The 23,891-nt window shown below is 41.1% G+C and overlaps 1 protein-coding gene across 1 annotated transcript in view; it reads right to left on the minus strand.

Moving 5' to 3' along the window:
* The window catches only part of FHDC1 (FH2 domain containing 1), a 120,099-nt gene that overhangs the window by 95,604 nt on the left and 604 nt on the right, over positions 1 to 23,891 (minus strand). The window lies entirely within an intron of this gene.

The following is a 23,891-nucleotide window of genomic DNA, read 5'->3' on the forward strand; positions in this document are numbered from 1 at the left end:
GGCTGGCTCTTATATAAGCACGCAATTCTGGAATACATTACCACGCAACCTGAAAACGATCTACGAACTAACCAACTTCCGCAAACTATTGAAAACTCATCTCTTTGAGAAAATCTACGGCAAGACTCAAAACACATAAAGTCCATACACATCAATAGAAATACACCAATACACTTCTCCTAAATTTCTCTTCTCATACTTTCACCACACTTAATAATTTACCCAGAGATAAAACTGTGACACCCAAACGTTCTCTGGCTACTGTTCTATCGTCCTATCATTCCCCATTGCTACATTCTATTGTTATATCCCCAAATGATATTATGAACTGACTGTCTACCCTAAACCCTCATAATGTAATCCATAATCGTATTGTAACAAATTGTACTTCCATCATTCACAATGTATTGTAAGCCACACTGAACCCGCAAATAGGTGGGAAAATGTGGGATACAAATGCAATAAATAAATAAATAAACACAACTGTTAGAATCACTTTATCACTCAGAAACCTATATGCAATACCATAATGTATTCCTCTGTACCATGTATGTATGCACCTTAATGCAAAAAAACCATGTGTAATTTTGTACCCGGAAAAGGAGGTCACTCAGAAACCTCTATACAATACCACAATGTACTTTTATTTACCATGTATGTATGCACCTCAATGCAATACCATTTGTAATTCTGTAACCGGAAATGGCGATCGCCATCACGACATAATGTAAGCCACATTGAGCCTGCAAATAGGTGGAAAAATGTGGGATACAAATGCTACAAATAAATTAAAAAAAAACCTTGGCCAGGCAACAGTACATATTTGAACGTTATTGAAAACGTGTGGACCATGATGAAGCAGAAAGTGACCATACACAACCCAACGTCTGAAGCAGACCTTATTCGCTGGATCAAAGCTGTGTGGACTCAAGAGATAACCCCAGAATCCTGCAGAAAACTGGCCAGATGAATGCCAGAATGCACAGAGACAGTTAAGAACAAAGGACACCACAGTAAATAATGACATCTAGAAGAAAACATCTGCAATGACTTTAGATGCTAAAATACGACACAGATCATTTGTAGCTTTAAAATCTGATTTTGTTTTTCATGTGTATGTTAAATATGAGCCATAAATACCGTATTTTTCGGACTATAAGACGCACTTTTTTCCCCCCAAATTTGGGAGGAAAATGGGGGGTGCGTCTTATAGTCCGAAAGCAGACTTCTTCCTACTCACGCGATCTTCCCTGGTGGTCTAGTGACGTCGGGGCAGGAAAGACCCTCCTCTTTCCTGCCCAGCGCGCTTGCTCTCCATCCTCCTGTACGCAGCCTGACGGTCTCGGCGAGATTCAAAATGGCCGCCGAGAATTGAAGTCTCGGCGGCCATTTTGAATCTCGCCGAGACCGTCAGGCTGCATACAGGAGGATGGAGAGCAGCGCGCTGGGCAGGAAAGAGGGGGCTGTTTCCTGCCCCGACGTCACTAGACCACCAGGGAAGATCGCGTGAGTAGGAAGAAGTGGTGACAGGGCCGGGGGGAGGGCGGGATTCGGACAAGACGCACCGGAGCACCTAGGTGCGTCTTATGGTCCGGTGCGTCTTATAGTCCGAAAAATACGGTAATTAAAATGGTTGTGGCTGCAAACTTTTGGCCGTGACTGTAAATACATGTCTCTGAAGGTGAGCTGGTTCATGAGAATATCTGGGTTTTCAAAATGCATTTGAGAGGCTCTAAGGGAAATTAATGGGATAGGAAGCCATGCCTATGCTAAATTTCAAACTGACTAAATAACAGGCGAGAAGAGGACTGAATGTTCAGCTTTCCAAATGGGGGAAAAAAGCCAATAGTGGAGTGCTCGAAGGGTCTGTACTTGGACCTGTGCTGTTTAACATATCCAGCAATGAACTAGAGACAGGAAACATCAGGCAACCAAGTCTGTGGATGGTAGAAAATTATTCAAAATCATCAAAATGGCAGAGGACTACAAAGATTTTCAGAAGGAACTTGTGAGAGATCAGGAACTGGGCATCTAAATGGCAGATGATATTTAATATGGTGTGAGGAATATGAGGGTGAGAGGGAGAATGAAGGCACATGGAGGAACGAGGAGGCTCGAGAGGGAGGGAGACTGGGTAGAGAAAGGAAGGAGTCTTTTCCCCTGGGGGATTGGAGAAAAAGAAAAGACTACAATTCCCAGTAGCCCCTGAGTAGGTCCCATGGTAGAAACAGGGATTTCAATCCCCAACAGCCCCCAGAGGAGGTCAGAAGGGCAAGAGAAGGGAGTTGGAAAAACCTGTCCCAGAGAGCCAGGATGAGGGAAGGAGTTCTGAACCTGCCCAATCAAGCAAATGGAGAGCAGCTGAGCAATGGGTGTGGGGAGGAACCTATGGACTGGCAAGGGGAAGAAAAGGAGGAAGAACTAGATCAAGAGGAGGCGATGGAGATTGCTGCTCTGACTAAACTGGAAGGAAAGGAGGTGAAACAGGAGAGGGCTGCTCGGGAGGAGAGCCTGGTAGAAGAAGGGAAAAGGTGGCTATCCCACGAGGGGAGCTGAGAGAACAGGTTTACCACGGAAGGGTCATGTGGGTGGTGGTCAGGGTATAATGCTGGCCTGGTTGGGGAGGGACCCTTGCCACTCTCCCTAGGTTGATTTCTTTTGAAAGGGAGAGAGGAGGCGTGGTGGTTTTGGGCATAATTGCTATACATGAACTGCTGGGAGTTTGAACCCTTTCTGAACTGCCGTGCTTGGGGAATTGTTTTGCCTAACTGCTGACATGAACTGCTGGGGAGAGTTTGAACCCTTTCTGGAGCTACCGTGTTTGGAGAATTACTTTGCATACCTGCTATACATGAACTGCTGGGAGTTTGAGCCCTTTTTGAGCTACTTTGTTTGAAAAATTGCTTTGCATAACTGCTTATATGAACTGCTGAGATTTTGGAACCTTTTGGGGTTTTTTGTTTTGTTTTGAATACTATCCTGTTGAACTTCTTGTGAAATGCGGTGGTGGGAACTACCTTTGGAGGAGCAGTTGACACAAAGGGATTACAATAAAGTATAATGATCTGACCTTGTGGATTGCTGTGTGCTCTTTAGCAGTGGATTACAGCACAGAGTTCAGCTAAAAAGCCAAGGGACTCAAGAGTCTCCCCGTGCAGGAGACGTTTCCAAGAGTCTCCCGGTGGTGGAGACCTTACAATGGATGTGCAAAATAATGCAAATAAGGAAAAAGATCTTGGAGTCACTGAGGACAATACTTTGACATTTTCAGCCCAGTGTTCAGAATTATTTCAAAGAAATACAAAACAGATATTATGTCTGTCTATAGGTCCATTCTGAGAGCAAATCTTGAACTCTGTATGCAGCTTTGGTCACCCCATTTCAGAAAGGGGGTACAGTAAACAAAATTAGAAGAAATTCAAAGAAAGGTGACAAAAATGATAGGGATAAAACGCTTCCATTAAGGAGAAAGCCTGAACAGGTTAGGGCTCTTCAGCTTGGTGAAAAGATGACAGAGGGGATATGATACACATTTATAAGTAGGGTTAAATAGGGAATGGTGGGTTAATGTTTTAAAGAGACACTAAAATGAAACTACAACCAGCAGACTACAAACAAATTGTAGAACTGATCTGTAGAATCTGTTGCTGAGGATGTGATCAAGGCGGATAACAATAGAAGAAGTTAAGAGAGGTTTGGACATGTTCCTGGAGGAAAAAACTATTTTAAAATTAGCTAAATGACTTGAAAAATAAAACATGCTTATCCCTTCAAAGGAGCTATGAGAAATCTACTCTGTTTTATGATCTCCTGGATACCTGTGACCCAGACCAACCACTGACAAACATCGTGCTGGGCTCAATGGACTAACATAGTAACATATATTTACAAAGTGAGTGACGGCAGATAAAGGCCTGAATGGTCCATCCAGTCTGCCCAACAGTCACATTCATTATTAATTCAAGATTAAATGAACAATAAAAACGTGAGATTATATACTTGATCATGGTCTTTTTTTGGTGTTTCTGGGACATAGACCATAGAAGTCCACCCAGCTCTGTCCTCCAATTACTTGAGTTGCCGTCAAAGCCCACTCCAGCCTACCTGAATCTGCCATGTCATTTGCGGGTCACAGACCGTAAAAGTCTGCCCGGCACTGTCCTCATGTTCCAAATTATTGGAGTTTCCATCAAAGCTCTCTCCAGCCCATCCTATAACCAGCTTGCTATATGCGAGACATAGACCGTACAAGCCAGCCCAGCATCAGCCTTAGTTTTTACAGCTAGAGTTGTCATCTAAGCATCACGCAAACACATATGCAAGCCTTTGTTTTGTTTTCATACCCTTCATTTTCTAATTGGAGATCCTCTGTGTTTATCCCACGCCTTTTTGAATTCTGCCACTTATTTTTTTCTCCACCACCTGCCTCGGGAGGGCATTCCAGGCATCAAATCACCCTCTCTGTGAAAAAAATAATTCTGACAATACTCCTAAGTCTACCACCCTGCAACCTCAATTCATGTCCTCAAGTTTCACTATTTTCCCTTCTCTGGTTTTATCATTCACTTATCCTGTGTCTACCTTTCTGAACTCATTTGCAACTTTCTTTAAATTAATCCTCTTATTTTCTTACTCCTGTTACTGTACTTTGCTTATACCCTCCTAGGCTATGAAAATGTTTTATTATGTGTTGTGTTGATATTGTAATGTATCATAGCATACCTACTTTGTATTGTTTGAATATTTTTACTGCTGTAATTGTCTATTGCTTATGTTTGACTTATTCTTGCTGTTCACAGCCTTGAGTGAATTCCTTCAAAAAGGTGGTAAATAAATTCTAATAAATAAAATAACCAGCTAGGGCACAGCAGACATCACATGTTGCAGAAAAGCAGTATATCAAGTCCCATTCCCTTTCCAGAAGTAGAGGTAGTCTTGAGTTATACTTAGCTGAGAAGACTTGCTGGCAGGTTATTACATCATACAATTTCTTTTGACAAAGGTACAGATAGTGCTGATCCTTGAGATGACCTTAGATGTCTTAAAGGTGTGTAAAGGGTTAACTTACTCTTTAAGTACTCTGGCCCATTTTGTCTGAGGACCTTGAAAATCAAAAATAGAATTTTAAATTTAGCCCTGTACCACGCATCTTGTTCCCATCACATATCTGCTCTTGGTCCGTCAGCTATATGGTAATCTATATTGTAGAAAAGCATTAGCATCATATCTGTTAGTTGAGTGTTCTGATGTATGCTTATTAATGTATCATTATTATTATGTCAACATTGTATTATATCTCTGGTACTTGAATTTCAGTGTTGTTAAATGTGTATATTTTTGATACTCTTTCATAGTAGTCCTGTTCTTAAGTTTCGATTTTGCCATTTCCAAGGTTACCTCAATTATTGTATTTATGTTCTTGGCCATTGTACTATTGTTATGCTGTAAACAAAATTGTAAGTTTTACCTGCTGTACACTGCCTTGGGTGAATCTCTTCATAAAGGCGGTTAATAAATACCAATAAATAAGAGGTAGAGGAAGGGGACAATGAGGGGTCAGCCGCCGATGGCCAGCGTTTTTGTCCTCTGTGCAGCAAGTGTGGGACTGCTGCACGATGAGCTGCCCACAGATGACTGGGTTGATGAGTCCTTTGATTACCGTCGGCGAAGGAGCGTCGATGCTCTTGGACCTGGAAACAACTTCATCGCTCTCAAATCATTTAACCACCATGTCCAAAGGAGTGGAGGAGTGAGTTAGGAGTGTATGCTGAAATGGAAGTCGTTTACAGCTGAACCCGTGTCGGTGGTGCCACTCCTAAATCTGTAAGAGCTATCAGCTTGGAGTTTTTGGCTCCTGTGGAGGTTACATTGAATATCATCTGGAAGGCGCGCCAGGACCTAACAATGGTAGTAAATAATTTTGCTTCAGATATAATCTTATTAGTGAGCCACATGGATAATCTAATCGATTCCTTTGAGAATGAAAAATTGATACAGCAAATGAATTTCTACAGGAATAGGAAATGGTTAAGATTTTGAAAATGTTAATAGACCAGAAAGATTTGAACAAAATGAATATTATTATAGATGATTAATATCGAGATTGTTGTTTTCCTAGAGTTCCGGGTATGACTTCTAAAGTTTTTTTTCCTCTGAAATGATTCCTTTTAGTATATTAATTCAAAAGGACTGAAGCCTGTGAAACTGGGATTACTTTAATCAGTGGGAATTGGATCAGAGTGTTTGTATTGTTAATTAATTTCTGGTTTTAAAAGGGGAAAAAAATGAAATCAGGTGTATTATTTCCACTAATACTGGACAATAAGTACCGTATTTTTTGGACTATAAGACGCACTTTTTTCCCCCCAAATTTGGGAGGAAAATGGGGGGTGCGTCTTATAGTCCGAAGGTAGACTTCTTCCTACTCACGCGATCTTCCCTGGTGGTCTAGTGATGTCGGGGCAGGAAAGACCCTCCTCTTTCCTGCCCAGCGCGCTGCTCTCCATCCTCCTGTATGCAGCCTGACGGTCTCGGCGAGATTCAAAATGGCCGCCGAGAATGGAAGTCTCGGCGGCCATTTTGAATCTCGCCGAGACCGTCAGGCTGCATACAGGAGGATGGAGAGCAGCGCACTGGGCAGGAAAGAGGGGGCTCTTTCCTGCCCCGACGTCACTAGACCACCAGGGAAGATCGCGTGAGTAGGAAGAAGTGGTGACAGGACCGGGGGGAGGGCGGGATTCGGAGAAGATGCACCGGAGCACCTAGGTTTTAGAGTTGGGAAAAAGGAAAAAAAAATTTTTCCTATTTCCCTCCTCTAAAACCTAGGTGCGTCTTATGGTCCGGTGCATCTTATAGTCCGAAAAATACGGTATGTTTTTAACTAAATTAACTGACTATACACCATCTTGGATTTGAAGAAGCCAACCAGATGATCAATGTGGAATAATGATTCAGATAAATAATAACTGGGTATAATCAGGTTAATACCACGTTTTCTTGGTTTACTGTTTAATTGATCTCCTTGTCTTGTTTCACTCTCCCTATTTATTTTGTGGTCTAAGAAAGAGAAATATTGCATATAATCTATTTATCTAATTGAGATTGTTTTCTTCTAATATTGTATTAATGTACAGTCATCTCTGTATTACTGTTTGCAAGTGATCCTTATAAAACGAAAAATTATAAATAAATTATTTAAAAAAATAATAAGAGGCAAAGAAAGGGCCTATGTATGTATTTTCTGGAGGAAAGAAGGGAGAGGTTACAGTAGAGACAAATGTTTCACTTGTGAAGATAATACACAAGAGGCAACCTACCTAGGAGCTAGGAGCTTAGCGGAGATTGGATGGCAGAGGCGGGACTAGTGCTGGGCAGACTTATACGGTCTGTGCCCTGAAAGTGACAGATACAAATCAAGGGGCTGGTGGTTGGGAGGCGGGGCTAGTGCTGGGCAGACTTATACGGTCTGTGCCCTGAAAAAGACAGATACAAATCAAGGTAAGGTATACACAAAAAGTAGCACATATGAGTTATCTTGTTGGGCAGACTGGATGGACCGTGCAGGTCTTTTTCTGCCGTCATCTACTATGTTACTATGTTACTCTAGAACATGGGATCATGAGCCTAAATGTGAGATGTACTGTGAAACTTTGCAGCAACAGAAGAAGTATTGCTTCTCACAAAGGGTACCGGATGCATGGAATGGCATCTCAGGAGATGACGTGGATGAACTGAAGACAACGTGGATCAAAAACAGAGGGAAAGTGACATGAAAATCTAAAACAAAGAAGAGTATTAAAAAAACCTTTATTGCTAAGTATCGGTTTTCGCTTTTCTAGTGGTATGACCTGTTACATATCCATACTATCAGCCCAATGGTGAAGAAAAAACACTTTAATCACATCTTCATTTCTGGCCAAAAGACTTTGAAAAAAAAAAAAACAATCAAGAATGAACATGCAGCGACAGATGTTTCCTACCTCTGTGAATGCACAAGTACTGCCTTGTAAGGAAAGATGTGAACAAGAAATATGAAAACGATCCATAAGGGGAGACCAGTCCAGGCTCCTGCAACCTGAAATCTCTTCCCCTACCACCTGGTCTGACATAATGCAAACAGGAAATGGTATTGCTCAATACCTGCCTCTTCCACCACTGTATGCAGAAATTAGTCCTTCACCTGAAATTATCTGTTCCTTCCTAACTGCTCTTGGAGTAATAAGCTACTTGCTTAAATACGCTTCATTCCCAGGCTGCACTGCTTCCATCCAAAGACCTCCACAAGGGGGGGGGGGGGGGGGGACAACTTATTTCCTAGTGCAGGAAAAAATTGATTTCAAAAGCATAATAAAAGGTGCTGGAGTTTATTAGACGATTGGAGCTTTTTACCTGTTCAGGTATGGTTTATAAAACAGGAATGCTAAGAAGTGCTACACAAAAACAGCAACAAAACCAGTCCATTCTGGAAGTGTGAATGGTCAGATCTAACGGTTCCGACGACACCAGCAGTACATAGAAGGCATTACCACCCTTCAGCATTAGGGTCTGTCAGAGTACACCCACAGAGACAAGTGTCAGACACAACCATCCTAAATATATTCCATATATACAGAGGGACAAGTTAATATCAAAGTTTTGCCTAAACCTTGGGAGGAGCTGGCTAGATACATCCTTTCCCTAAAACTGGGAAAGTAACTGTCTCAGAACTGTATGCAAAACCACCCTTACGGATGCGAGACACCTGATCCGGTGTCACTACACAAAGTCAAACACATCTTACCCTACAATTTACAGATTGTGTTTGATTCACCCAAAATATTTTTGGCCGGAAGGAGAAAAAGTTGAGAGAGAGTGCCAAGTTTTAGCAGATATCAAACTGTCGTAAAATTGGCTATGTGAATTGTGAATTTGTCAGCACCTAAAAACCTTGGTTTTTAACGGGCCACAAATCCTCAGCCACCTTGTCCAACAAAGAAGGGAACAAAACAGAGAGGAACCAGAAGCCACTCTATTCTGGGTTTTTGGATGTGGAAAGCTGGTTTCAGGCATAGGCCAGTTCAAGCAGGCAAGCTCCATATATACAATGGCTTCCGTGGAAGAGCCTGCATGGTAGGCTAGCCAAGCTTGTTCTGGAGTTCACGTGCAACCAGATGGAAACATAGCAGCAGTTACTGCCTTTGGCAGCTTAGATTTCAGATTCCATTATTTGCTCTTCCAAAGCAAAATTATAGTAGATAAGTTTCCTGATCCGGAGAGCTTAAAATCTAAGGCACAAAAGTTGTAGACCTTCAGGGGTAGGGAAATAATTCAACTTGAGCTCAGATTTGTAAAGGCATGAAATCCAAGTTTATACCTGAGGCAATGGAGAGTGAAGCCTAAGGTCACAATAGGTAGAATTTGAACCTTGATTTCTGTGTTCCTAAGCCAGTTGCTCTTTCAGACCATTCAACCTGCCTTAGGAGTCTGTTAGAAACATTTCTAGGTTAATATCAGCAATCACCGGCTTTCCTATGGATGTAACTACAGCACTCGTGAACGAGATGAGGCAGATACTGAGTTAGTGCAAAGCCTGTACTGCATGGGGGTCTATGTTTTAACTTTTAAATTTGCAGAGGTCTTGAGGCAGGTAGAAAATTCATTAAACAGAGGGAAGCTGCTATTCAGTCAGAGGATAGAACGTTCCCAGAAAGCTTGTTTTTCAAAGCTGTGAAGCCAGGGGCTTATTCCCGGCATTCCAATGCACAACTTTTCATTGCTATGACCTGTGGGCAGAAAGAAAGTCCTTGATACTTTAAAGGAGAGAAGGGGCACCAAGCTTTATTTATTTATAGCATTTATACCCCGCTCGATAGCAGGTTCAGTGCGGCTTACAAGATATGGTACAAAGTGACTATGGCAAAACAGAATGTGTATTTCTCTTTATTTGAGCATCTGGGGCTAGAATTCAATACACCTAAAACATAAGGGGAGACCTGCTGGGTCAAGCTTTTCTTCCAGTCCTGGTGATCCTTTTAAAGTAAACATTTCTGTTCCAAATTGGTTGAGAGAGAGAGAGACTGTAATGGAAGTGTAACAAATACCTGACACTTCCAACTGCCCCCAACCAACTCCAAAAGGAACCCCTAGTCACTCTGGTTTTCAGTATATCCACAATGAATATGCATAAAATGGCAGCAGTGCAGGCATATTTCTCGTTAATATGTATTATAGATATCTTAAAACCAGACTGGCTGGAGGTGCCTCTAGAAATGGGTTTTGGACCACTGTGGGATAGTAACAAGCTAGAAAAGCTGTCCTCTCAGGGACTGTAGGGAGTCTGCATGCTTTTCGCCAGACATATTGTCCCATCTCTGGCAGTATCATGTCCTGGGTTGGCAGGATGCAAGTAGCTGACCACAGGTCCAACTAATGTCCTTTCCATTCTTCTGCCACCTGCTCTTAGTCAGACGCATGTAGCCAAAGAGGACTCCACGGCGCCAACTCATCTCTTCCTACCCCCACAGCACGCCACCATGAGAGCCAGTCCAGAGTACTACACAAGAGAGGGTCACAGCCAGCAAGCCATAAGGAATTTTCTCTCTTTTTAAGAAAGAATGCAACTGCTGGGGAGACACCAAACCTGTCATCAAGGACCCCTGTTCATGGCTGTCCTGAAAACACAATGCGTCTGGCACATATCTGAAAAAAGTGAAAGCAATCATTGGGAAACACTCTCAGGTATTTCAACGTGAATAGTTTGTTTACTCTTTCCAAAAATACTAGGACTAGGGGGCTTGCAATGAAGCTACAAAGTAGTAAATTTAATACAAATCGGAGAAACCTTTTCTTCACTCAACATGTAATTAAACTCTGGAATTCATTGCCAGAGAATGTGTTAAAGGCGGTTAGCTTAGCAGGGTTTTAAAAAGGTCTGGACGGCTTCCTAAAGGAAAAGTCCACAGACTACTATTAAATTGACGGGGAAAATCCACTGCTTATTTCTGGGATAAGCAGCATAAAATGTATTGAACTTTTTTGGGATCTGGCCAGGTATTTGTGACCTGGTCTGGCCACTGTTGGAAACAGGATGCTGGGCTTGATGGACCTTTGCTCTGTCCCAGTGTGGCAATATTTATGTACCCCAGAGAAGTAATTCATTTGGCATCTGCTCTAACTATCCAGAAATGATAAAGGACTACAAAGAAGTTTAAAGATTATTAGCAGCCTCATGAGGAGATCACACCAAAAGCACATTAGTACCTTGAATATTTTGAATCTGATCCTTTCCTATTATAATATGGCGTGCTTTTCTGAAGTTTTAAATTTTTAATTTTTTAAATATATTGTGAACCACTCTGACTTTCTAGTTAAGAGTGGTATATCACGTTCTTGTAAACTATTAAAGAGTTCACTAAATCAGTCTGAATCAGTTTCACTTTCACTGAGAAAACCCTGAGGTCAGCTTTGAGAAAGAAAAAAGAAAAAGTATTTAATTGCTGGAAGCCCAGAGGAATATTACGGCTTATCCTGTGTTCTGCTAAAAAAAAAAAAATCAGATATATTAGGGATGTGCATCTGTTTGTCTCATTTTTGTTTCATGTAAACAGACACTTATTTAGTTCACACAACAAAAAGAAAAAAAATCAAAAAAATGGAGTGAAGAATTTCCCCTGCCTGCCTTCACATTGCATTTGGCAATTCGGGACCTCATTTCTAATAATGAGCTCCCCCTAAATAGAGCGATTGTTTTTTGCAGGAAGATTTTTTAAAATTGTGTTAAGATCATCCAGCAGCCTGTAGTTGCAAGAGTTAATAAGGCAAACCATTGGCACTGCAAGCATTTCTGACCCTAAGGATACATTGGACTGAAAGATTGATGGAGCTGAAGGTTTCAGTTTCTTAAGCCTGCGTTTCTAGAGCACTAGTGAACTGGCTGAATAATTTATAGTCTGATCACAGCTGTGCTTCCCAACCCTGTCCCGATAACCCCCACAGCTAGTCGGATTTTCAGGATTTCTCACACTGGATCTGCATGAGATCTCTGCATACAATGCAGATCCATTAGCCCTTATCCATGCCCACTGGGTTGATCCTGAGAACTGGAATGGCAGGGGGGAGGGGTCACAAGAACAGGTTTGGGAAACCTGGTCTATTGACTAGTTATTAAAAGCTTTCACAAAAATGTGTGCTGTTCCTGGATACATCAGAGAATCCATGTATGATTTAACCAGTGCACTCTTTCTAGTGAAAAAGGTGCCGGTACTCAAATGCTAGGCCACCCTTCAGGGTGGGGGTAATCACTGAGGGACCCTCCCCACAATAGCCAGGCCCCCTGCAACCAGTCACAGAACCTATGACAAGGCAGAATTGGTGTGTAGAGCCTGAGCTCTTTCATTAAAACTTGGGGACCACGGGTCAATTTTAGCAGCCAGTGGAAAAGGTGCCGGTACCAAGTACCCCCTATAAAAAAGCCCTGGATTTAACATTTATGAATCATCTATTTTGGCCAGAAAGAGCTGTGGTTATAGGAATGGAACACACCAGACTCTAATTAAAGTCAGATTCAATTGGTGCCCCATCTTGAGGAAATATACTGTTAGGAAGGATTATTCTGAGTAAGAATCCCTTCCTCCCTCAGGACAAAGGTCAGAAGGGCCTTCCTCAGGGCACTGGATAGGCAGGACTGCACCAGATCTTTCAGGCTAGCTGTAAAATAATCAGAACTATCTTGCAAAATCAGGTCTGTTCACAAAACCTTCCTTCTCTGGTAATAAAAGAAAGGCCAGACAAGGAAAACGTGGTACTCCTTTTCACACTGAAGGGGGTCATCTCTCAGGTTCCAAACAGGAGGAGGAAGGAACACGAATATATTCAACTAAATGTCTACTGATTTCAGGGCACCACTAAACCTAAAAGGTGAAACATACCCAAAAAAAAAATATATATATCTGAGAACAGCTCAAGTAAAAAGAAGAACATTTCTTCAAATGGATTTAAGTGACGCATGTGTTCGTATTAGGTATGCACGTTGGGCCACATTCTATATATGGCACCTAAAAATCCACGCATAAAGATTTCCGCTTAAGCGTATTCTGTATACCATGTCTAAATCTAGGCGCCTAGATTTAGACATGGTATACAGAATACGCTTAAGCGGAAATCTTTACCACGTGGATTTTTTAGGCACCATATATAGAACCTAAAACAAAGTGTGTCCATTTAGGTCAACAAAAACATGGCCTGAATCCCTGCAAGTAGATTTATGCACACTGGGCCATATTCTAGAACTGCGATTGGAAATTTTAGAACGTCCATAAACACCCATTCCCCGTCCGTAGCTACGCCCCTTTTGAAATGCGCACATTAGAATTTAGGCACAGGTCATTACAGAATACACCTAAGTGACTTGTGCATGTAAATTCTAATTATTGCCAATTAAGTGCTCATTATTGCTTCCTAAATGCTGTCGCCAATTAGCTTGTTAAGCTCGTTACGCTCGTTGTTATAGAATACGCCTAGATTTTGGCACGGATCTCTAGGCACACTATATAGAATCCAGGGGGGATTGAGGGCTCCTCATTTTCAATAAGTGCCCTTCTAACTGGATAGAATCAGCAGCCAGGACAGTCGTAGTGTGCAGGGCAGCATTAAGAAAACACACACCTGAAATAATCCTGTGTGAAGATAAAAACAAAACATAGATGTAAAGTATCAATAACATTTACAAGTGTATGGTTGGGTGTTAAACTGAGAAAAAGGAAAAGAGCTTTTCTGCTAGAGAATTCACCCTTCAACCTCACACAAACCATAGCAGCTTACCTAATGGAGAACAAACCTTAATGTAGAAATGGCAGCTAAATGTCTCCAAACAGCTGTGCAAGACTGAGTGCGAACGAACGAACGCTAGGTCTGGTGACAACACCCACAGATCTGATCAAGAGATCACTTTAAAATGTCTTATCTGAAAATAGGGCTCTCAGACTAGGAAGTTATTCTTTCCCCACAAGCGCCGTGCTGATGGGATAACCTCTCTCAGAAAATCTCATTAGAAGCACCACAATACAAAATTTTAATGGCAAAAGCCACAACTAAGGCTGAAGAGATCACCTCTAGGGACAGCGAGCCAGAGCTGCTTTAAGATGAACCTTACTGCTAAAACCAAAGGTATGTCAGGTGTCCAACGCTATAATAGTTAATAACAGGCACAATTTCACAATCACTACGAACACAGTTGCAGGAAACAAACAATTCAACAGTCTTCACTAGGTTCCCGCCAACTATTAATCAATATAAGGACCATCAATATTATGCTGTGTTTCCCATATATACTTAACGGAATCAAACAGCATCAAGATATTCATTGGTCTCAATTTTTATCACATGTTTTATTCAGAAACCCTTTTTTCACTTTTTTCTTAAAATAGTACATTCACTTATCTTTCAGGAGAAATTTAAAGGGGAATCATTGGAAACACGTGTTTCGCCCAAAGACTTTTTCAAGGCATTCCCCTTTCGAAGCACTCCAAGTTGATTTCTGGAATCCCCCCCCCCCCCAACGCTGTCACACTATATACAAAACTAAGTCATTTGGAGACACCATCCTAAGAGATGACATTATGGTGATGAGCTGGATGTCACACAGGCAGCTTCGTGGGTAACTACAAAGAGCAGCTGTAGTCAAAGCAAACCAACAGATCTCAATAGCCACACTAACTTGAAGAACCATTAGCCTCCATGGATGGTGGGTGATAAGTCAAAGAGCACATTTTGGAAGCTGCCCTCACTATGTATGCATATATAAAACAAAGTCTAATAGTTAGAAGTGCATTGTCCGATTATGTCCAAAGGCAAAAATCTCAAGGTGTGGGGGGGGGGGGGGGAGCAGGATGCAGGACTGAAGACTCACCTAGGGTGCCCAGTGGCTCTATCTACAATGGCATCCAAGAGGAAGATACAACCAAAATGAGTGGCAATGGTGAGCAGAGATACCACTGCAATTTCCCCACCCCTAGCTGTCTGTTCGTCTGTCCAATTTAGATTGTAAGCTCTGTTGAGCAGGGACTGTCTTTTCATGTTAATTTGTACAGTGCTGCGTAAGTCTAGTAGCGCTATAGAAATGTTTAATAGTAGTAGTAGTTATCCTGAAACCGTACTGCATCTTCTTAACCAGTTTAACATAGAATTAATCCACTTAAGACACACAGAAAAGTAAGCAACACCTTTATCAGACTCCAACTTAAGTTAATTAGTTCAATAAAAATAAAGTATCGCCTACAGTTTATTTAGTGATTGAAGTTTTGATCTTGCCAGAAAATACTGCAGTTGGAATAAACAACAATGTTTCAGGTAAGAGAAAAGCTGAACCATTGCCAAGAAAAAAAAATGCTGTGCATTATTAATCTTCTCCACAAATGCCTAAGTAATCTTTACTACAAACTGGTAGTATTTACTATCTTCCTGAAAGACTGATCCCTAGTTCTGGCTGGGGGGGGGGGGGGGTCACAAATTTCAATGAAAAATTATTCAGTTCAATTCTCTCTTGAAACTCTGAGAGTCTGCTGAAAAATTTCAATGAGTTTGAAGTGGCTGCCCTCAGCCTCCTTGGTATTAGAGTCAGATTAATGCTGTTTCAGACGTTTGAGCTATACAGATTGGAAGGAATTTTTTTTCTAACATAATTAAAAGGAAATAATGAGGCTAATATAAGTATTACTTATTCACTTTGTTTTTGCAGGATATTGTCTATGATCCTCATCATGGATCTTTCACTTTGAAGGTTTTAGCTAGTTCTGCCTTCCACAGGCAATTCCTGTCCTCTGAAGACTCTGGCCTGACACAAGACGAGTGTTATGCATCAGATATAAGTTAATTTTGGCTACCTTGATATTTTTTTTTCTCTCAGATGACTGTGTATTCATTTTAACATGGACCTTGCTTGCTGATCTTCAAGAAACAATGAGCATAAAGTTTTCTCTCGCCAAAAGTGTTTCTCTGGCTCACTGTATATGAGATTATTTTATAAATTCAAAAACTGAAAGAGAAAACTGTTTTGTTTTGCTTATAGTTTTAGTGAGGGAACAGAACTGGCCAGTGGGATGAAAAACTTGTAAATGTCCACCAAGAAAATATTACATGTATTTATTTACTTACACTTAATAGCATACGTTTACCCACAAACTCCATGCATTGTGAAGTAAAACACAATATACAATAAAATTAGGATATTAGGTCTGCATCAATAGAATAGTGTAAAAGAAGTGGGAGAGCGACCAAGGATACCAGAAACTGGAGGATGTTCGCTGGTAAACAATTTTATTGATAATTTGAAGACTCGACACAACGTTGTGTTTCGGCCGTCAGGCCTGCATCAGGAGTCTGCTATGCACAGTGCTGCGGAGCAATAATGATGACAAACCTTTGAAGATCTCACAGCAGACTCTAGGGCAAAATATTGCAGAATAACGTTGAAGATAATCCTTCAAGCGTAACGTGGTAGTCTTTAGAAAGACTGTTTTAAAAAAAGATGCCGTCAGAGGCACTACCACGTTACGCTTGAAGGATTATCTTCAACGTTATTCTGCAATATTTTGCCCTAGAGTCTGCTGTGAGATCTTCAAAGGTTTGTCATTATTATTGCTCCGCAGCACTGTGCATAGCAGACTCCTGATGCAGGCCTGACGGCCGAAACACGACATTGTGTCGAGTCTTCAAATTATCAATAAAATTGTTTACCAACGAACATCCTCCAGTTTCTGGTATCCTTGGTCGCTCTCCCACTTCTTTTACACTATTGTTTTTACTGTGGGGCGTTTGAGTTCTCCGCTTTTTTGGCGGATTTCCTCCTGCATCAATAGAATCTCATCTACTGACTGCTGAAACCCAGGTGCACAGCTTACAGGCTACTGGACTGAATTATGATACATCGTAAGTCAGAAACTATGGAGAACAAAATGTGCACTGTAACTTTAACAGCATATCTGCTCACTTGATATTTTATTAAAATACTTGAGGGGGGTCTTTTACAAAGGCGCACTAGCATTTTAACCATACGCTAAATAGACACAACCATACAAACATATAGGCATCTCTAAAGTTTAGTGCAAACATATTTAATGCACGCGTTAAAAAACACTAACACCTTTGTAAAAGGACCCCTGAAAGAGGTACTTCACCAACGGGGAACAGATTGGATTCTCCAACTATCATGTTTCTAGGAATATCAGTTCTCAATGTGAATGAAAAGGATGGTGAGATCTCCAGATAGCCTAGATCTTCCTGGATTTCTGAAGGTTTCCCAGGATAAAAATGCCAAACCCTTCTCGTCTCTTCTCAAATCTGATAAGTTGCTTATTCTTAAAACTAACTTTAAAAAGGAGACAAGACACTATTTTACTGCAGAAAATCTAAATCTTTTCCAGATGACACGTGCCATGTAGTTTCGCAGGAGATCCTTCTTGCAACTGAAAATCCTGATGCTTTTTCTATTTGCAGTTCCTTTATAAGTGCTTGACTGACTTTCAAAGCAATCAGTATGTTTTTGTAGATTTTTTGCATTTGAAGAAATTTCTTCAGGAAAAAGGGGAAACTATGCTGCTCCCTCTCTTCTGGTAGAACTTGAGCGGGTGTAAAAGGCTATTCAGATTAAAAAAGTGTGTCTTGGGAGTACAGTATTTACTATTTTTTTCTTTTTTCATTTCACCACTATGTCATATGCTCCTCTTTATCTTCATTATGTAGGTTTAACATTGAGGGTCCTGTTTGCTAAGCCATGCTTGTAGGCGCAATAACGTTTTTTTGTGTGCGCTGCTAGAGACACCCATATATTATGGGTGTTTCTTGCATTAGCGCGCACTAATTTTTAGCGCGTGCAAAAAATGCTAGTGCACTTTAGTAAACAGGGCCCTGAAATTGTTAATTTGAATTGTTTGAGTTAAGATCTTATTTTCTTTTGTTCAGTTTGGGAATGTAATTTCAAAATGTCAAAAAAAAAAAAATTAAAAAGCATAATTTATTAAGGTGTGTTACTGCACATTCCTAAAAGACACAAAGGTTGGTCACCACTGATGCACCAAGAAATACTACCCTATCCCTGGAGTCTGTAAAAAGAACTAAGGTGGGCATGAGCAGTAAATTTGAGAGATCAAGATCTCTTACTTGACATACACCTGCTTAGGAGTGACATTCATCACTGTCATGATATGGAAAAATTACCCATTTGGAGATCCCGACCCAAGAGATGAAGTTATGGTGTTGAGCTAATGCCATGCAATAAGCTTGTGTGGAACCTCTACAAAACTCAGGTAGAATGGATTCGTTATTCCTAAAGGTAGGGGATGCTTCCATTTCTTTATCATCCAAGACTCATAACCTTGGCATAATTTCATTCACGCTTATCTTTTACAACTCAAATCTATTGTGTACTCTGCATTTAGTTTGAAGATCAAAGGGCCTCTGACTCATTTTACAGTACAGCTGTTTAACAAAAAAATCAGGTGGACCTAAGGAAAAAGTACTTTAACATGCTCAGAATGCTGCCCCTAGCCTTCTGACAGGCTGCACAGATGCTATGTGGCAACATCCCCCCAAAGAAACCCTTTGCTTGGTTACCGGTTAGGTAGCACATTTATTTTACAGCAGTGGCTCCCAAACCTGGTCCTGGAGGCACCCCAGCCAGTCAGGTTTTCAGGATAGCCACAATGAACATTCATGAAAGATTTGCATGCACTCCCTCCAAAGCATGCAAAACTCTCTCATGAATATTCATTGTGGCTATCCTGGAAACCTGACTGGCAGGGGTGACTCCAGGACCAGGTTTGGGAACCACCATTGTACAGCCTGTGTATTCATTTTTAAGGCTCTTTATATCGAAGGATCGAGTTAGACAAGCAACTTTTTTTTTTTTGTTTCTCATGAGCTCTCTCACTTTTCTCAATCAGTAGGGCTGTTAAGTTGGTTTTCCCTTCTCATTTTATATTAACTCATAATTTACACTTGTGCAGAATTCAGCATAAATACTGCACTGGATTCTTTCACCACATCCTCTTCTTGTTGTATGAAGGGGGACGGGGAGATTATGTGACCAGAATAGAAACCTTAGGGATGAAACCAAAACACGGGTGCTACAGGCCATTAGCATCATATTAGCACCCGCATTTACCAGCGCAGCAAACAACGAGTGTGCCAGGCCTTATCGCAGATAGCATTTTGTATTCCTCCCCCAACAATCAGAAAAGAGCACTCGAAACAAAAGTGCCTTACCGCTATAAAAAATAATGCCAGGTCCGAGCAGGTATTAAAGAGAGTTGAGAAGCATGAGAATCATAGGAAATCCCATTCCATGATTCTTTCTGCAAAATCTACCAGTTTTGATTGCTTTTGGAAGCAGCGGGAAACTCATGCAAGCCCTTGAGCGCTGGTTGTGAGAAATTGCAGACCTGAACGTGAACACACATTGGCATTCTTGTCTTGCATCTAAGTTTAAATCGGCCATGATTTATTTAAAAGAAAAACAAAAAACAAAGCACACATTGGTGTCTGTTACTTGCATCTAAGTATATGCAGCCAGAAAAAAAAAAGCATTTTTAAATGCTTATATTTAGGCTACAAAAAACAGACGTCAGTGTGTGCTTCACAATTGGGTTTTAACAGGCGCATGCGCACAGGAGCTGAGCTTACCGCTGAACTCTTCTGCGCATGCGCCAAGCACAATCCTCCCGCCAAACTCCCTAATGCTAAAAGCTATGAGCATGCCTATATTTGCATCTCATTAGCTTTGAGTATTTGGGCATTGTTCTTCTGCGCTGTTCCGGCGGTATTTTTATGGCGCTATTCAGAATAGCACCAGAGGTTTGATCATCAGCCCCCGAGTTAGAGAGAAAGAATTTGGGGGGTGGGGGTGGGGTGGGTATGTGCTGGAGGGCACAGGGAAAGAGAGAAAGCTGGGTGGTGTCCTACCTGGAGACGAGGCAACAAAAGCTGGGGACTGAGCCTACTAGAAAATCAGAAGGGGAGGACAGAAATGGAGAGAGATATTGCTGAGGAGGAAGAGTCAAACCTCAAGAGAGAAGGCTGAGGAAGTTCTGCTCCAAAAGAGTGTGCCATATATGCTGGCTATAAGGAGTACCTGTTGAAAAAACTCCAAACAGCTCAAAACACTGCAGCCAGGTTCATATACAAAATCTCTCGTTTTGAAAGTGCCTCCCCTTTATTATTTTTTATTTTATTTACATTTGTACCCCACGCTTTTCCACTCATGGCAGGCTCAATGCAGCTTACATATACAGGTACTTATTTGTACCTGGGGTAATGAAGGGTTAAGTGACTTGCCCAGAGTCACAAGGAGCTGCCTGTGCCTGAAGTGGGAATTGAACTCAGTTCCTCAGTTCCCCAGGACCAGAGTCCACCACCCTAACCACTAGGTCACTCCTCCAAATTACACTAGCTTCCCATCACAGCGAGAATACCTTCAAATTATGTACCTTTATCTTTCGAATACTAAATGGCACAGCTCCAGACTATATGGTACCATTAATAAACTTACCCCAAAGAAACACTAAATATGAGGCAAGAAACAATCTCAGACTACACCTCCCAAATTGCAAAAAAGTGATCTACAAAACTGTCCACTCTGCAGACCTCACTTACCTAGGAGCCAAATGGTGGAACTCCTTACCACCCAAAATAAGAAATATACAGGAATATACTAGATTCCACAAAATCCTCAAATCGTTCCTACTCAAACAAACCCTCACAAAGAACAGCCATATATCAAACAATTAATTATTACCTGAATTAGTTATTACTCTATTTACCATTAACTTTCTCTTTGCTTCATGTACAATTTCTCATTCATAACAGATTTCCTAAATGTTAAACATCCATAGCTATCCCAGAATGTTTATGATACTGTATAGTAAAATTGGATTCTTACAAGAAATTACTTTCTTATGCATTATTCTTTGTTATGTATCTTATACTGTTTATTGTAAGCCACATTAAACTTGTTTGGGATAATGTGGGATATAATTGTCACAAATAATAATAATAATAATAAATGCATTATTTTGTGCAAAATCTCCTCCTAGGAGCAGTTTCCGGACATTATTGCTGGGCAGAAAATATGAATTCTTTATACTTATTCTGACTAAAACAAAGGATTACTAACCATTTGAGGAGAAGTGTAAGGTTTTTCTCAAGCTTGCTATTCCTCTTGATTTTGAATGAAACTATACAACCTCACTATAATAAATAAAAATATACAGAATATAGCTGCGTTTAAAAAAAAAAAATGTAGTGTGATGTACCCATTGGTTTTTTTTAAATCTTATATAATGATTTATATGCCATGATCCACCCTGAACAAAATTATTTCTGCATTTTCAAAATAAAATTGTAAATTGTGGGATATGAATATTAATCACGGAGGGGGAGAGGACATCAGACTCGTGACAATTTCTGATCAATAAGATTGTATCAATATAGTCAATATAGCAGCAAACCAGCTAAGTAGCTGTGGTTTTTGTTGTTTAGCTGTGACACATGGCATTTACAGATATTAGATGCTAGAAGCGCATGAATGAAACATCTAGGAGGAGGTTGGTGTTAGAGGACCAGTGATTACATTAACGTGACTATTTGATATGATCTTATTGATCAGAAATTGTCACGAGTCTGAGGTCCTCTCCCCCTCCGTGATTAATATTCATATCCCACAATTTATTGTGTTTTTTCCGCTATTTTCCAGCTGTTATTGTATACAATTGAGCGGAGTTGCTCCCAAAGCTTTTTGTTACCAAAATAAAATTGTCAAATAAATGAGAGAGAATGCAATTACTCTGGAAAGTGCATGAGGCAGTGTACCAAAACTGCAAGCAGAATTGTAACAACACTCATACCACACAAAGATATACACTATAGACTACTACTACTTATTTCTAAAGCGCTACTAGACGTACGCAGCGCTGTACACTTGAACATGAAGAGACAGTCCTTGCTTGACAGAGCTTACAATCTAATTAGGACAGACAAACAGAATAAATAAGGGATAAGGACAAAGAGTAGCAAGAGTCCTTGTAGAATCCTAAAGAGTAGCAAGATTCCGGAATCTCATAGTAGAAAGATTCTGTGCATAATCCCAAAGAGTAGCAAGATTCCGGAATCCCAAGACTACTACTACTACTTATTTCTATAGCGCTACTAGACGTGCGCAGTGCTGTACACTTGAACATGAAGAGACAGTCCTTGCTTGGCAGAGCTTACAATCTAATGAGGTTGGGAAAACACCAAGCCAAATCAAGTTTGCAGGATACCCGCAATGAATATTCACAAGATAGATTTCCATTTTACATTTGAATCTCTCCCATGAATCATCATTGTGGGTACCTTGAAAACCAGTCTGGCTTGGTGTTCCATGGACTGGGTTAAGAAACCCTGCTACAGATAACGCCATTTTCATGACAATCCTTTTTTAAAAATGTAATGTAGTTGCAACATCACAGCAATATACTAAGTTTATATCTAACATCATTCTGTGAGCAAGAAAACAAAACCTAAGAAATTACTCCTGCCATTAACATTGTGGACAATTTGCTATTTGTTGCTACTAAAAACACCAGTCAGATGGTTGAGCTGTGCAAAAGGTTGGAAACAGGTGACTGATACCAATGTAAAGGTGACTATTAGAAGTCAAAATTCTTCTATATTAATGCAGCTTCAGGAACCTTCATATGGAATATTTGCTTCAATATGAGAAGCAAGCGCGCTATCTAGTCTGGTATGAATGAAAATTTACCTAATAATTTGACTCTTCCCAGCAAAGCCAGTTCAACGTCTGCAGTTTAAATTCCAAACCACAGCAGCGGAAACATCCTGTACGATCAGTCTTATCAACCCTTTTCCAATCTAGAGGATCTGAGAGTGAAGAAAGCCTAAGGGTGGGCAAGTTATCTCCCAATACCTCAAAACGATAAAATCCCAAGAAACAGATTGGCTCAACTAACAAAGCCATTTATGACCCAGATCGATATCCTACAGGAAATACAAAGGACATCTTTACAGCTCGAGTCAACCCCAAAGCAAACCTATTCAAGCAAACATTAACCCGAATTGCAGCGCTGCTGCCTATTCCCTGGTGGTCTCCAAAAGACTGGGGGGATGGGAAGAACCGCTTGAAAGCCTGAAGCCACGATTTCCATCCTGGGGACCCCCCTCCGCCCCCCGCCACGATTTCCCTGGGCGTATCCTGCAACCACAATTATTATAACAGCTACGCAATAAGCAGAAAGCTTGGGATTTCCCCCAAGGCACGGATAGACGGCTAAATAAGGCGCACGCAGGAAGGCCACCACAACAGGTGCCTAGGGAAAAGGGGGAGCAGCTGCCACGTACACGGTAGCCCTTCCACCTGATCACCCCCAAACCCCCTCCCCAAACATCAATTTCAAAGGCTGCAGGCTGGAACACCCCAGTCCAAACCCAATCAAGCTAAATCATTACACATCTATTCGAGATCGCTTTTACAAACGGACGAAAAATCCCTTTTATTAAAGCAAATAAAAAGGTAAAGAAAGCCCAGGATGTGTAGTTTAAGGGCGCTAACGCAGCAGATACAAAGCCGGCTCTCTCTATCCTGCACGTTTGGATCTGGTTTCTTTTGGCATCGCTGGTAGGGGGAAAGGAGGACACAAGAGCTGTGTTATTGGCCCTGCGAAGGGTTAGGGGGAGGCCGGCAGCCAGGGCTCGGGGTCAGCAAAGCTCGGCATTTGTAAAATCAATCAAGCAAAGGGAACAGAGTGAAAAGGCATCAAGGGGGAAGAGAAGTGCAAACAAATCGCCTTTTAATCAGGGGCCAGCAGTTCAGATCTCTTTCTCCTATTCTCCTCCTCTTTTATCTCCTGCAACTTCTTGATGGATTT

This window comes from Microcaecilia unicolor, chromosome 2 (assembly GCF_901765095.1).
Source record: "Microcaecilia unicolor chromosome 2, aMicUni1.1, whole genome shotgun sequence".
Lineage (NCBI taxonomy): Eukaryota > Metazoa > Chordata > Amphibia > Gymnophiona > Siphonopidae > Microcaecilia > Microcaecilia unicolor.